The following is a 14,616-nucleotide window of genomic DNA, read 5'->3' as shown; positions in this document are numbered from 1 at the left end:
TCACAGGCAGAGCAGGGGGAGGCTGAGACTTTACATTTATTAGGCACGAAGCTGCACCAACCTGCTTTATCACAGTGTAAAGGCCAGGTAGGATCCTGCTTACAAAACTGTGAGGTCCAAATCCCACAGACACCTGCTGTGCATGACCAGACCTGGCTTGACCCCTGCAGAGAGGGGTGTGGGATGGACACCAGCCAGTTCCACCAAACTCCAGGGAAGAAAGGCTCATTTCCAAGTGCCATCAGTGAACCCATTGGTGCTGTCACAGTTTCATCAGCAGGTGTGGGTGTGGGCAGGCCTCTGACAATGGGGCTGATGCTTCAAGGTGTCCAGGAGATGGGAGAGAACGAGGGGATGAGGCTGTTCTGCCCTCCCTGCACTGCAATTCTGGGGAGCAGCCCAGGGTGCAAATCCCATCACTCTAACCCACGGCTGCCATCCCATCCTTTCATCTCCCAGTTCAAAACATCCCCCTGGCTCCGTAGAGGCAAGGATTTGGCTTAAATCAGCACCAAAGAGCAGCACGCTTCCACTTAAAATCAACCCCAGATCGGAGATATTCCCAGTGCAGAGCCCAGTCAGCAGGGATGTGGGAATGTCCAGCTCACACAGAGCTGTCCCAGCCCAACACTTCCCTGACCTGCAGCCTGGTCCAGCCTGGTTTCCTGCCCATGGCAGGGGGTTGGAACTAGATGGGCTTTAAGGTTCCCTCCAACCCAAACCAATCTGTGACTCTTTGATCCCGTGACATCCTTCTAGGAAAGCCCCAAGTCACCAGTAAGACAACCTGGAATAAAACCACCTACAAGCTTGTACACAAAAACACTTCCCTGACGCTTTTTTCCCCTCTCTGGTGTGAGTCATCAACAGTCCCCAGTTATAAAAAACGACTGAATTTAGCCTGGCCAGGCACTTCTGTCAAATATTTAAAGAAAAAAATGGCCGGCAAGAGGCTGTGCAATCTCATGTGAGCATTTCTGTCCCTGAAACAAATCTTAATTCTCTAAGGATCGTCTCACATGCCAATGGGAAGCTCAGTAAGGGATGAGATATTTAATCTAATCTGCTTTCAAAATAATTTTGTTGGCATTGATTGTGCTGAATTGTATCTATGGGAAAGAATTTAAAGTAAGAGTAAATACAGACATAGATGAGCCAGACAAGTAAGTGTCTGTTACCACTACTGTTGGCTGATAATTACAAAGAACAACAATCTAAATATTAATGTAAGGTAAAACCACCTGGTTTAGGCCGCCAGCACACAGCTGTGTTTTTAAAACTTATTCTAACGTATGCAATATGAGAAAAAATTCTCAAAAATGGCCTGGATTTAAATTCTTTTGCTTGACTCTTCCCTTGTTCCCCCAGAAAACCACCCCTAAAATCCGAGCTGTCTGTAAAGCCCAGCTGTTTCCTGGCTTTTCTATGCAAATTGTTCTCCCTGGATTTTATTGTGTGCATGTAGATGTCTCTCAGAACGCACTCAAGTTTGAATTAGGGGCCCTACTTCCATCAAAGGGCATTCTTGTAAAATAAGCTTCCCTCTCACAGTGTCTGACACGGAATTATTATCCCATAACTCACGGGTGTCCTAGCAGTTCTGTATTAAACAAAGCTCTGGAAAAGTCCCAGAGGGAAAAGCACGTGAAGGGACACGGAGAGTCACTCAGATGGAAACCTGGAAAGCCAGGAATTCCATATTTCCTTGCCAACCCACCGAGCTCACACCATGTGCTGGGTGAGGATGTGCCTCCTGCCTTGCTGCTGAATTTTCACCTTTCATGATTAACTGAACACCGATTGCATTATTGTGTAATTAGGTGAAATTAAAACTTAGCTCGAAGCAGGAAACACTTCCTTTTCAATTCCAATCAAAACCGTTTACTTCATTTTCAGTTTGATATTGGCATCTCCCTCCAGCATGACAAATTTAAAATTATTCCTGTATGACAGCAGGGAAACCAGAAAGCAAAAGTTACTGTGGTAGCTGGTCTGAAAGCTCACAATTACCAGAAAATGAGGAGATTTCTGCTGCTGCTTTTCATGCCTATTCCCTCCCCAGTTTCCCACTGACTTCCTGGCTTCCTTGCAAAAAAGAAACTCAAATGGTAAAAAGTTGCCCATGTTATTTCCCCCCCCCACCCTCCCACAAGGATTTTTTAACCCCCTGCACCTACTGAACCCAGCATATAAATGAGCATTTTCTATACACCCCTCTGTGGACAGCCAAGGCTGTAGTGTCTTTCAAAATACGTATCGAAACTGTATCAGCACTGAAATGGTCCAATTCATCTTATTTATCAAATTCCTGCCTTAGGCCAAAGTATTTTCATGGTCGACCCCAAAATACCATTAGGTTCATAACAACTGCTGCCCTAACATGCACCAGTGCAGTGCCAGCCTGGAGAGTTTTCTTATGTGGCTCCTGAATATTTTCCGTGCAGGCTTTGCAGTGTGTGACCCAAATTCTGTCCTCAGCCATGGATATGCACGGAGTCACAAATGTGGGGACACCATCCGAGAGCAGAGTCTGTCCCACGCTGTTTAGGAACCAAATGATAGTCTGTGGCAATAAAATATTTATTGTGCTGCACAACACTGCAACTGACTGGCCGTACTTCCTCCCCTCTCCATCAGAGAACACTGGAGCCCTCTGCAACTTCTGCTCAAGACTTCTCAGGTTACAGATCTTTATTTTTCTTACAGATTTTCCTATAGGATTTTGTCTCTGCAAGGAACCATTTGGCAATTAAGGCAGTTTACCCAGAAACCCTGAGTGCTGTTTGGTTTGTTTTTTTTCTCCTTGTTGCCTCCATTTCTCTGGAATGACATCCCTGGCAGAGCGTCCAGAATCAATTTCCTAAACACAAATATAAGCCCACAAAATGCACTGAATGGAGCAAAAAGCCACACCACACTTTGTTAACCAGCACCGTACCAGTCTCCAAAGGAATCCATCATGCACCAGGAGAGGAAAATAATGAAAGCCCTGTGTTAAGATTGCTTAATCCTGCTCCCGCTACAGACCCTGACACGTGATGGTGGGAAGAAGTTCTTTACACAGAGGGTGGGCAGGCCCTGGCACAGGATGCCCAAAGAAGCTGTGGCAGCCCCTGGATCCCTGGAAGTGTCCCAAGGCCAGGTTGGATGAGGCTTGGAGCAACCTGGGATAGTGGAAGGTGTCCTTGCCCATGGCAGGGGCTGGGCTTTAAGGTCCTTTCCAACCCAAACCATTCTGGGATTCCATGGTATCTCCTCCCTTCCCTCTGCCATGGCACGGTGACATTCCCACTTCACTGCTCTCAGAAACAGCTCAATAAACTGGGACCCCATCAAAACCAGCTGCAATTCCTGCTGCCACCAATAAGGCAATGGAGACACAGCACCAGGGACATCCTTAACCTGGAGTCCCCAAGGGATGTGCATCAAAGAGCTCGCTGTCCCCAGAGTGCCTGCAGAAAACCCGTGTGCTGAGGGCGGATGGGGCTGCCGGGAGCTGGAGGATCACACCCTGCCCTCCCTCCCTGCCTGTGTTGCTGTTGGCACCAAAACAGAGAGACCTGCAGGGGATGTAAGGAATTGAAATGGAAAAAACCAGGAAATAAAATGTAAAAAGTGTATTGTGAGCAAGTGATTGAAGGAAGTAGCAGAGCCCTTAACAAATTGGTTATTTGTCTGGTTAGCTGATGCAGAAGTGGAACAGGAAATTAATCCAATATGCCCCAGACTTACATTCCACTATTATTTTCTGAGGTTTTTCTTTTTTTTTTTTTTTTCATATACATATATAAGCCAAAAAGTAAGGTATTTCTGGACGAGCCAGCATTTGATGCTGATGAGACTTCAATAAAAAAGATCTAATCATTATCTGAGTTAGACTACAGACTGGCTTGGAACTGAAAGAATAAAGTAAGTCCAATTCAGAAGAAAAGACCCTGTTCACAACCCACCTGGCTACCAGCAGGTCTTGATTTCTTGAAAAATATCCCAAACCAGTAGGTAATAGTCCCACTCACAATAAACCTTTATGAACAAGTTCCCACTCTCTGTGCCTCACACGATATGGCAGCCTGCCAGTAATCTTGCTTTAAACATGAAAATGGATATCAAATCCAACTTTTTAGATAAAATAATGGCACGGGAGATTGATGGCATTGCTGCACTGCACAATGACCATTTAAAACGCTTTTGGCTGCAGTTACAAGGCTCCAGTGACCTCCAGAACTAGAGAAACTCCCCGCAGCATTAGGAGAAAATAAAATTAGTGATTCACAATGAAGAAGTAAAGTGATTCAGTGCTTTTCCAAGAGGTACTGGCTGCAGTTAGCGCTTCTGCAATGACACCAGGACTCAGGGTCGTGTTTAGAGAAGGAACAAACACTCCAGATTTCCATAAATGAAATGTCTGCTGCTGAGATGGCACTAAAAATGGTACCGGGGGTGCCAGGGAACTGAAGTGGAATGGAAATCGGTTTTTCATTATCATTGTGGGGAACATGACTCCCCCACCATGCGGTCATGGCACAGGAGTGGGCAGCAAGGGGATGGCAAAAGGCAGGAAAGAGAGACAAAAGGGAATGAAGCTGGAGGAAGAATACAGGAGGAGAAATGAGGAGCTGAGACTAAAGCTGAAGGCAGAGTGGATGGAGCAAGAAATGCCAGAGGAAGACAAAGCAGAGGAGGCACCCCCATCACACCTACAGCTGACTCACATTTCGGGTTACTTTCATTATTTCTTTGTATTCCGGCAGCATCTGGCATCTGCTGCTGAGATCAGAGCCGTGTTGTGCCAAGTGTGAATCAAGATCTTTCTGCTCATCAGCTGAAAATCCAAACAGACAAAAGGGAAAACTGAGCAAGGAACCCCACCAGCTCCTGCCTGGAGTGACCAGGAGCTGCAGCAGCAACAGAAGCCACTCAAACACCACTTTGGTCATCCTGGAAGTACACAGAGAACATTTTTTCTTTTTTTTTTACACATCAAGAGCCGATTCTGTCAAGTGGTTTTTAGAGCTCTCAGGATCCATCTGTCCCTCAGCAAGGATGGGTCAAATGTTTGGGATTGTCAGGCACTGCCTGCATTTGCTGCTGTAAGCAGCTACAACCCAGCTGTGCTGCCATCAGGAACCAAGTGAGCTCTCCCAAGCATCCAGTACAGTCCACAGACAAGATTTAAGCTCATCTGACACCCATCAGGCCACAACAATCCTGCCTCTGAAGCTCCTAGGTTCACCCTTGGACTGCCTTGCACCCTCCAGGCTCAGTAGCCTCATTTAACTTGAGGAGTAAAAAGTCAGGAGAGCATTCCTCTCGTATTGTGCCATGGAGCTGTGCAGAACTAATTATTGTGCAAACAGAGCTCTAAATCATTAACAAAAAAATTATTATAGCATCTGCCATCATTACTTGGCCCATTACTTAAAAAGCTGGATGCAATAAATAGGATGGGAATAGCTGGTATTACACTTACAGAGCTCAAGAATCCAGGATGTCAGAAAATGAGCCCTGCCCGGAACAGTTACACTTGGGCTTTGTGAGTACTTTGTAGTCAGACCAGTACAGTAAGTCCTTCATCCCCAAGCACTTAAAAAACCCACCAGATAATCATTAAAAGAATGAAAACACTGTGGTATTTCTCCCAGACCTCTTTTGTCTTTTCTTCCTGTTCTTTGGAACTTTCATAAACTTACATTTTTACATTTCCCCACTAGATTTCTTAGATAAATATTTTAACTAAGTCAAAATACCACAACTTGAAATGGGGATGGCTTTTCTTTATTTCCTTTCTTCCTTGCTGGCTGCCAGCTCTGGGAGAGGTTCCATCCAACAGCGGCTGCTCCGGTGGGGGTGCAAGTGCCCCACACTCCTCACTGCTCTCCCCTCCTGCAGGCACAGCTCAGTCCCACCACCTCCTCAGCCTCCAGAAGAAGCATTTTTAGCAGGATCCCATTTGCCACATGGCCTTCTCCATGCCAGCTGGGGATACCTCATCCCTGACAATGGTTAAGACCAGGCTGGACGGGGCTTGGAGCAACCTGGGAAGGTGGAAGGTGTCCCTACCCGTGGCAGGGGGTGGAACTCGGTGCCCTTTACGGTCCTTTCCAACCCAAACCCTTCCATGCTTCTGGAATCTCCAGTGGCAGCAGCAGAGTGCAAAGTCAGGCTTGGAAAGGCACCTTCCAAAGAGAACCTTCCAAAGAGAACCTCACTGCGTTACCCACACAACAACCAAGCAGAGCCCCCTGCTGCAGTTTTATTTCTATCAGAACTGAGCACTCAGAGGTTTATCATCCGTCCTGCACACACGTGCATGTCTCAGGCTTTGGCAGGAACTTTGATCTGAAGCCTATCTGGGATGGCCATGTGCTGGAGCTCGTGGCTGTCAGGAGCTGTCTCCCTTGCTGGCAGAGGATGACATGGGCAGCTCATCCCTGGTTACCAGGGGCTAGCTCTGCAGCACACACACGAGCTCCACCAGGTCCAACAGGATAATCCAGAGCTCCAGCACACACACTCTGAATTTACAGCTAAAATACGACAAAGCTCCCACTCCCCCATGGAAAATCCCCAACACGAACCCAGGGATCCCCAGCTGGAAGGATCGTCACTCACTGACACCTTTGGGCCATGAAATTTCAGAAATTTTTCTCTTTCAATAAAATACACTTTTCTTTTACATTCAGCCTAAATTTCTCAGTGTCATGATTAGTAGTACAGGCAGCATCCCCAGCCGGGTCTACCAGGTGCTCCACAGAGGCATTCTTAACTCCCCTCCCTGCCAACTCCCACCTGACACACACAACTTTTCTTCATGACTAACTAACCAGCATCCTTCTATTAAACATTTCTTGTTTGAATCCCCTCCTCAATTAGCTCTTCCTCTCAGAGCTTTTCTCCAGCCTCACGCCCTCGCTGTGGCCACGTTATCCCTTCCCTTCCTGCCTGATCAGGGGTTCTGTGCTGGCTCCTCTCCAACTCCGCTCTTCAATGCAATTATTTCACTTAAGAGCCTGGCGAGCTGGTTTGTTGTTTTTGGGTTGTTTTTTTTCTTGTTTTGTTTTGTTTTCCCCATGTCTGTTTTACACACTTTCAAAGCAATGGAAAAAAAAAAAAAAAAAAAAAAAGAAAGAAAGAAGGCATATTTTCCAGTATGATGAATAACAATCTTACATTGCAGCAGCTCAGCTCACCCATGAACAGGGCACTTTTTTCAAATAATGAATCGAGTAGCTGGCATGGTAAAACACTGCACAATGGAGGTCTACGGAAAGGAGAGAGAATGGAAGTGCAACTTCCTCACCTGCCTCTCAAGAAAGGTGCCAAAGGACTCAAAGTGAAGCAGAAAGAACGAACTTCTCTGAAAACCTCTCTGAATTTTGATACAGAAGCGCAAATTAATTAAATCTCCTATCTCTGTTTCTAAACCTTCATCTCCACTACAGGAAAAAAAAAAAAAAAGGGGAAAACTGAGAGTAAATGCAGTATAACATCCAAACAGGAGCTGGCAGTGCTGGACACACTGGTCATCTCCAGGGATGCATCCTCAAAACCAACAAAAGGACTAACAGAGGCCACCTTTGTGCTAATTAAACTGTTTTACAGAAAATGACCAGACCTCCCTGCAACTGCAAAGCTTAGAGAGATTCATTTCTGAGGTACCACTGGGACAACATGGGCCATGCCCACGGCTGCCATAAGGTCCCTGTGGCCAAGCTGGGCACGGCCACCCCCTGCCCAGTGCCATCAGCCCTGAGCTGTGAGTCAGCTCCCCCAGCAGCACTCCTCTTCCTACCGCTGGCACAGCCATTAGAAAGGTTTTTTCCTGCGGTTAGTTTATATGCTGCAGCTCATTAACATCTCCTAATACCAGAACTTGCGGCTAATTAGGCATGGCAATCCTGAGGAACATATTCTCCGTTCATCTTCCCAAAGCAGGATGCTCCTTGGCGGCCCAGCTGTAGCTCCGCATGCTACCATGAGGGTATCACCCTGGAAATAAAAATACTCCAGGATCCCACACATTACACAGCAGGGATCCCGTACTTGTTAGTTGATGGCACAATTTACAGGCTGTTTTGCTTAAAAATTGGAAGCATCTCTGTCATCAAGGCAGATTCCTGCTCAGCAGCCTCGGGGAATTTCCCCAATAGTTATCAATACGCCACTTTCACGATAAAAACTACTGACTTGAAAACAAAGGGACAAAGTGGTTAGAAAACTTAAAAGATTTAAACTAAGAGCATTTGACAGAACAATGCTAGTGGGAATTTTCTCCCTATGGCTACAAATGCGCAGGAACAAGCAGGCTGAAGGCTCTGAGACAGGCTTCATGCACATGGAATACTCCTAGGAGCAGGCTGTCCACGTACACATCACCTAGGAGTAACACTCACTGCAGCAGCAGGTACCCAAGGAACACCAGCAGATGTGCAATGGGAGCTATGCTCAACACCAACCACTTCTTTTAAGCACAGGAGCTTCTGAAACCGTTTCCCACGTGTCTTCTGGATCACACAAATGCTGACCAAAGCTTGCCCAGAACTGGGACATTTTAAAGCTCCCTTTGCCCATTGGATGTTTGTGTTGTAGTTTTTTTTTCCTTCTGTGCAAGCTGGGGTTGTTTTCTTCTGCCTGTTTTCAAAGATCATCCCCTCCAATGCCTTAGGTCTGCGAAAAATTACTCTGAGGGTTTACCAGTTGTGGATGAAGAAGGCACAAGCTAAACCTGTCTGGTCTCGAAATTCCCACAGATTTTCTTTCAACATCTGCATTTTATACCTAAAAGCTGTGAAATTTAAAAAGCAGCTTTTAAATAACTAAAGCAAAAGGTCCATATAGTTACTGTATTCTCCTCCTCAAGCACCCCATGAATGCTCACAAAACCCTTCCCATGGTCCATCACTGGAGAACAGGAACCTCTGAGGAATCAAAATGCAACTACAGACGGCAGGAGGGATGATTTCAAGCCTTTCTGCTCGTGTAAAAATGTCAAAGCATCTTTACAGATGATGAGAAGAGCCAAGGGAGAAGCTGTGTCCATGGGCAAGGGTGCAGTGTGCCACCGAGAGAGCGGAGCAGCAGAAGTGATGGAACAGCAGCATCCCCCTCTGAATCACCTGCAGCAATTCCTCTGTTGTGGGCTTTTTTTTCCTCCTCCTTTTCAAATCCTTCTTCTGGGAACTGAGTGGGAACACTGGAAGCGTGAGCCAAATTCACTGCCCGAGGCAGCAGAGACCTGCCTTCAGCTGCCCTCTTATTTGCATTTTTCGAATGGATTAATTTTGAAAAGCTTTTACAAACCTGGCCCACAGATTACAAGCTGGAAACAGGAAAAAATCCTGGACAGAGATGAAGAGTCCACCTAAACCCTAATTTACAGGCTGTCTACATGCAAACTTTCCCTCTCCAGATACCTCAGTATAAAAATGTTTATCCACTCTTCCTCTGGAATCATTTCACATCACCAAGGTGCCACTCCAGCCAACTACAGAGTTTCATGTGGGGACAATGTGCCCAAAACTCCAGGAGGAAAAAGAAAACAAGGATTTTCATTTTGGGCCAGCTCAATCCAAACTGGAATTTTGTTTGCTTTGAGCTGTCCAAGCCATTGATGTGTCAGAGTCCAGCGAAGCATTAACCCGTTTCACTAAGCAAGCAACGCATCCGCCCTCTGGGCACAAAAGCTTTGGGTTTGGCACCAAAATGAGGGCTGGAGCTCCAAAGCCTGGCTCTCCACACAGACCGGGAGCTGTGGAGTGGGTCCCCACACCTCCAAAGGCTCGCCAGCCCGCTCCCAAGGACAACCAGTGCTTCCAAAGGAGCAGAAAGCAAGGCAGGCTGGCATCTGCAGAGGTGCCAGCGTTTTGTTTGCCTCCGAGCAAACCTGGCAGCGCAGGCCAAGCCTCACTTCTGCGCTCCGTGTTGGGGTGGATGATCCTTGGCAAGGAGGTGCACCTGGAGTGTAAGCCATGAAAAATATAGCGGGAATTCTGCAGCGATCCAGGGTTAATATTAATTCCCTGTGCCCAAGGAGTAGCTGTGCGAGCGGCACTGTTTTGTTGCCGTGCTCTCACAGGGGATTAGCTCTTGGCAGAGCGCTGCTGCCGGCAGGAGACTCCACCATCCGAGCTGTTTGCTGGCACCGAGCTGGCTTGGCTGGAGCCGCTCCTGACTCCTAGCAGAAGTAGGGTTTCTAAAATCATTTCTGAATCCTTGTAACGGTCTCAGCGATGGCCAGCAGTGCTCGTGTCCCAGCAGCCATGCACCATCTTCCCTGCCAGGCACAAAGCTCAGTGCAGTGTCCTGCTCACTGGCGAGAGCTCGTTAACACACAATTAGTGCCCAGCAGGACGGGGACCCTCCTTTGTCTCTTCTGGCCGGGGGTGCACTCACCAGCCCAGCCCACAGCATGGGCCATGGGATGTGACCCACCTGGGACAACAATCACCCTTGTTCCATCACCAGTGTCCCAAACAAAGCCCATCAGAGAGCTCTGCTTCCACCGATTTTTAACATATTAGATGATTAATCCTTTATGGTTGATTCCCCATCCTTGGACATGTTCAAAGCCAGGCTGGATGGGGCTCTGAGTAACCTGGTCTAGTGGAAGGCGTCTCTGCCAGCAGGGGGTTGAAACTGGATGGTTTTTAAGGTTCCCTCCAACTCATTCTGTGATTCTAACACGGAGCCACTGAAGCTGTCCCTGCAGAGAAAGCCACCTTCGAGGGACACATCCCAGGGACAGGGCTGCTTGCTGCCATCTGCATGCTCACATTTGGGGCAGCACTGCCAGGGCTTTAACTGAGCAGGCATTTCTCTCCATCTCCACTTTAAACAATATTGTGCTGTTCCAGTATTGTACCAGTGAACTCACAGTGACCCTGTCAAATACACATTTTTCCCGAGCAACACTGTTTTAAATATATTCATTTCGTATCCTTATTTGAAAACACTGGACAAATTAAACGACAGTAAAATTTGACTTTCCAGTATTTTGTGTTCAGATAAACTCCTACAGCACCCTCTTCCATGGCAGCCAGCCCATATTTCCAAGTAACCACAGTTTTAAAAAGCCAAGTATGTTTTTCAGTATCTATGCATTAATCATTCCTGCCAGTTCACAAATTATTCTTGAGCTCAAAGGAAAAAGTATAAGGAAGAGGAATGTGTGTGGAGCTGCCCTTCCAAAGAGCTGCAGCCGAACCATCCTGTATCCCAGCTCTTCCCACGTACCCCATCCCCAACCAGGGACCCCCCACAGGATCTCTGAGGTTTCCCTATCACTTCCATCAAGACTGGAGTGTAAGAAGCGTTTGTGTCTGACAAAGGCAACGCTGAGGCTGCTGAAAACACCACTGAGAGAAGTCCTGTGCTCCCAAAGAAGTCACGTTAATTGAACGTGGCTTCAAAATACTTCAGATTCTCAGCAAGGATTTGGTAGCAGAGGAGAGCACGCTGTGACCGACCGTATTTCTAACACAGTATGAAAAGCAGTTTCAGTACACGCTGCCAAGTGTCGAACAGACTAAAATATGCTTGTCCATAGAGAAGGGGACAACACTTCCAAAGGCAGAGCAGGGAGGAGGGAACAGGTCAGGCTGAGGGGCAGTGTGGGGCTGCCCAGCATTCCTGGTGTTTCAGCAGGGCAGTTGAGCACCGGGGGGAAACATCAATTGCAGAGTGCCCAGTGCACGCCCCTGGTTTTATTGGATTTTCCTTCGCTCTCGTATTTTGAGAAAGGTTAAATATGTCAAACATTAGTCTACAAAACCTCTCACACAAATCCTCTTACTCACATGATCTTTCTAAACAGCCCCAATCTCTTCAACTACGCAGACATGGCTACAAGCTGTGACTATTGATAGGACAAGGGTGAATGGCTTTGAGCTCAAAGAGAGGAGGTTTAGATGGGATATTGGGAAGAAATTCTTCCCTGTGAGGGTGGTGAGGCCCTGACACAGATTTCCCAGAAAAGCTGTGGCTGCCCCATCCCTGGAAGTGACCAAGGCTAGGTTGGACAGGGCTTGGAGCAACCTGGGACAGTGGAAGGAGAAGTGGAAATGGTCTTTATGGTCTCTTCCAACCCAAACTATTCTATGACTGCGTGATTGTATTTCAGCAACCTCTCAAGAACCTCCTGAGCTGCACAGTGAGGGGTGACCTCCCCAGCACACACTCACTGGGACATTCTGAGCACCCTCATAACAGCATTATCATATTTTCCATGATTTCTCACCCATTCGTCCCATGGTCTCACGCCTTGCTTGATCTTTTGTGACTGGCTGCAGGCAGAGCAGATGTCTTCATCGAGCTGTCTGCAGCAACCCTTGGGTCTTTTCCCCAGTGGTTCCAGTTCATTCAAGGTGCAGCAATGTGTGCAAGGAGCTGGGAATGCTCCTTCTCGGGCGCCCAACCTTGTGTTTGGCAGTGGTGGCTTTCATCTGACTGTGTGATCCTCCTTCATTTCAGCTCTGCCTCCTTCTGCACAGGGCTGCCTCCCACCAGAGGTGCCACAGAATCCCTCGCTGCCTCGGTGCCACCAACTCCCTGTCCCTTTTTTCCAGATTATTGATCAATGTATTCAGACACACAGTCATGATGCAGATACTTAGAGCAGTCCAGTATCAACCTATTCCCTGAGAAAAAAACTGATGCTTTACTTGTTTTTTGTTCTCATCCAAGTAAGACGCTTAAACAGAGGCTCTTGGAAAATCACAAAGGCTGGTTCTCAGAGGTTTACCACTTTGGTGATTTGTGATTTTTGTTTGGCTTTTATCTGATCTTTGTCATGTAGGTATCTTTAACTGTGCTTTTTTGGCGTAGTACTCAGATGAAGCACAAAACTGTTGTCCATTCCTTTTTCCTTAAAAAAACCTCCAAGCAGGTGAACCTTGTGTACAGAGCCAGGCAGGCAAGACCCTGGTTAACTGCATGTACTGAAGACAGAAAATGCAAGGAAAGGAGATGTCATAGAATCCTTGAATTGTCATCTGGCTTAGAAAGGGAGCTTGAAGATCATCAAGCTCCAACCTCCATATCAGCATGGTGCTGAAACTAAGCAGAGCAGAGTGGCTTCTCTGACGGAGCTCCTGCACATCCAAGTGTGTGTGTCCAGAGCAGGACCCACATGGGTGGGAAAGGACAGAGAGAGCCACACCAGCAGCACCCTGAGAACAACTGCCAAGGCCACAAAATGCAAAAACTAACGATCTGTTACTTGTCTAAACTGCAGTCCACTCTTGCAAAGATTTGACACATTTCTGCACGTGTTCCTAGAGCAGGTTTATGAACATGCCATGGTCTCTAGAGGCTTCTGTCCCCCAGGAGCAGGACACCAGCACCTCAGCAGGGAACATGCAGTGGAGCCATGGAGCTGCCATGCGCTCCCTGTACCTGTCAGTGCTCATCGGCGCGCGCCCGCTGCCCACGTCCCGCATGCTCCTCTCCTGCTCGGCTGCCGGGAAGCAGCTGAACTGGGTGAGGCGCTAACTGGGTCTAGGCTGGGGAAAACGCTGACGCAGACCCTGCACATCCTGTCTCCTCTGTCTCCAGCCTCATCCATGGCTGCTGTTAACCCTGGAGTCCATCCGAGCGCACAGACTCTCCCCACAGCTTTGCTGCTCACAGGTTTTCTTTCGTTTTCCCCACATCTTCCTACAAACCCTCTTCCACCGCATCCTCATCCTTCCCATTTCACTGCAGGTTTTACCAGCCCACCTCCTGCCTTCACAGTTTCCATTTTCTGGAGATTAATACCTTTGGTTTCACCAATTTTCAGCTGTTCTACCTGCCCATGAGCAGTGCCAGCCTGCTCTCCCTGGCACCTCCCAACCCATCCCGTCATGGCCAGCAAAGCCAACACCAAAGATGAGAAAGAGCTGGGAACGCCCTGGTGCTAAGATCTACTTAATAAGTTGTCAGCCAGGTCCTGTGTATCTATTCTTGTGGGCATAAAGATCTCTGTCAGCAGTCAAAACACGGATTTACACCCCCAGCACAATTCCGAGCAGCATTTAAAGATTTTTAACGACCATCCCTTTGTCCCAGGGAGTTAAGCGCTGATCGAATGTCACAACGTGACACATGAATGCACAACAAGACGGAGCTTTGACAGGCAGCAACATTGTAATATGATAATTCCTCTTTGTCCCTTAATCACCTCTGTTTTTCGCAGACTTGATTCACTTACCAACATGTGATCAATCACTGCCTTTTTCACTGAGATAATTTTTTGCCCTCTATCTAAATGGCTCCTGTCAAAGGGAACCCAGTACTAAATTAAAGCTGATATGCCTGTCTCTGCCCTTTTGTTTGTAGACTTCTTCTCGCACACAATTGATTTTAAATAGATTTTTTTAATGGGTTCCAACACTGTTTAAGTGTATGTATTTTTAAAAATCTGTCTCCTTGAAATTAACACTGGCTGCGTACACATTTAAAAATGGTCTGGAGAATATAATTTAATGGAGAGGAATAAATACCAGGGTACGTGATGGCACGTGTATCCACTTCCCACTAGAGTAAGTTGCCTGTTTAGATCCTCCCACACGCTCTATTTAAAATGGGAAGAACAACAATCTTAAGATTTGTGACAATAACAGAAAGAGGATGGTGTCG

At 47.2% G+C, this 14,616-nt stretch overlaps 1 protein-coding gene across 3 annotated transcripts in view; it reads right to left on the bottom strand.

Moving 5' to 3' along the window:
• Positions 1-14,616, bottom strand: part of CTBP2 (C-terminal binding protein 2) — a 135,408-nt gene that overhangs the window by 81,576 nt on the left and 39,216 nt on the right. The window contains exon 1 of one of the 3 annotated variants that reach the window (XM_066190744.1): positions 4,713-5,193. The exons of the other annotated variants lie outside the window; for them this stretch is intronic. The gene's annotated coding sequence lies outside the window, so the exon portion shown is untranslated. Of the gene's footprint in view, positions 1-4,712; positions 5,194-14,616 lie in introns of those variants that run through there. 3 annotated transcript variants of the gene reach the window in all.

The sequence above is a fragment of the Chamaea fasciata genome, unplaced genomic scaffold (assembly GCF_029207755.1).
Source record: "Chamaea fasciata isolate MVZ Bird 193981 ecotype frontalis unplaced genomic scaffold, bChaFas1.0.hap1 SCAF_9, whole genome shotgun sequence".
In the NCBI taxonomy this organism is placed as follows: Eukaryota; Metazoa; Chordata; class Aves; order Passeriformes; family Sylviidae; genus Chamaea; species Chamaea fasciata.
Note: the sequence above shows the minus strand (reverse complement) of the source record. Positions and strands in the feature narration are given on the sequence as shown.